The sequence below is a fragment of the Eptatretus burgeri genome, chromosome 15 (assembly GCF_056783735.1).
Source record: "Eptatretus burgeri isolate ZD-2024b chromosome 15, Ebu_testis_v1, whole genome shotgun sequence".
In the NCBI taxonomy this organism is placed as follows: Eukaryota; Metazoa; Chordata; class Myxini; order Myxiniformes; family Myxinidae; genus Eptatretus; species Eptatretus burgeri.
The window spans coordinates 32457011-32458543 of NC_140975.1; positions in this window are offsets into that span (position 1 = coordinate 32457011).

Genomic DNA, 1533 nt, shown 5'->3' on the forward strand with positions numbered 1-1533 from the left:
GGCACACGGAAAGAACACATATACAGCCAAACAGTCAAAATGCACATATAGCAACAAAAGCAACAACGACGCAGAGTTACTACCGACTACGTGCACACACGGCAACACTTATACAGTTCTACTTTACAGACGGCGCCAACACACATTTACTCAAAAGCAAAGGAAAGAAGCCACCCTCATAGACAAGGGGGCAGACAGGCCTGTAGGCCAATATGTGTGCGTGACCTGAAGGAGCGGCCAGGTCCGCGAGACGGGGTGGGTCCTACCCGCGTCCTCGTGACGCGTTGGCGGATGAGCCGCAGATGTGGCCGCGTGGCTGTACCCCGACTCCGTGCTCCTTGGTGGGTTTCGTTGGCACGACGTTTGGAGTGGGGTGGGAACAGGGCCCCCTTGTTGCACTATCTCAGCGCGGGGGAAAGGGGGAATTGTTGATGCCCTGGTGGAGGGAGAATGGCTGGCTGGCTTGGGTCCCGCGACGAGCGATCCCACACCGCGACCTTGTCGCCCACCGCCATCCTTATCGCCTCAGATCCGAGCTCCTTGGCCTCTTCCCGCAACTCTTCTCAGCCGACTCCAGAACCCCACTCGATGACACTCTGATGACTTCGCCACCCGACTCGACTCTTCCTGCCACACCGATCACTTCGCCACCCGACTCGACTGACTTCATTCACCTTGCGCTCACCTTCTTATAGGCCGGTAGGAGCAGCTAATATGCAAATATTCGGATCAGGATGACCTCGGGGGCGGAGCCACGCTCGCCCATTGGTCGGAGGAAACTGGGGCGTGAACCTCCCCTGATCCTAGAATTTGCATATATCGGTTTCACACAGACGCGCCTGGAGGCCGGGCCAAGCCGCCCTGCGCTTGCTAATTGGACGGAGCAGAAGTGGGCGTGTAGCGTATGTGATCCGAATTTTCCTTGGAAAGGCCGCTATTTGCGCTCGCGGCTCGGTGCGGATCGCTGAACGGGCCCAAGACAGCCCGACGCTCAGTGTTCACTGGTGGTGTGGGAATGGCCGTAGAAGGAGAGAGGTGAGGGTGGTGGAGGGTTTTCGGTGGTGGTTTGATGGTTATGGTGCCGTTTGGGAATGACGGTGATGCGATGTTTGCGGGATTGAGTTGTGAAGGTAAAGGTCGTGGCTGTTGGCGTTGTTGTTGTCTGAGGGTTGGAGCGTGGTTGTAGTTGGTGACTATGGCTGGCGTGGTGGTTAAGGTGGTTGTTGTGTGATGGCGGTTGAGACGTGGTTGGTTCAAAATAAAGACAGAACAGAAAAACGGCTATCTCAAAGCGTCGCAGCCCGAATGAATCGCATAAGTTCCCTCTAGACAAGGGGTTTGGGCTAACTGCACATGCACTTAAGAGATATCTCACCTACGGGTCCTGAATGGTGGTTTGCGAGGTCCACAGCCGTAACAATATATATATATATATATATATATATATATATATATATATATATATATATATATATATATATATATATATATATATATTGTTGCGGATTCGCGCCCGCCGGCGTGCGAACGGCC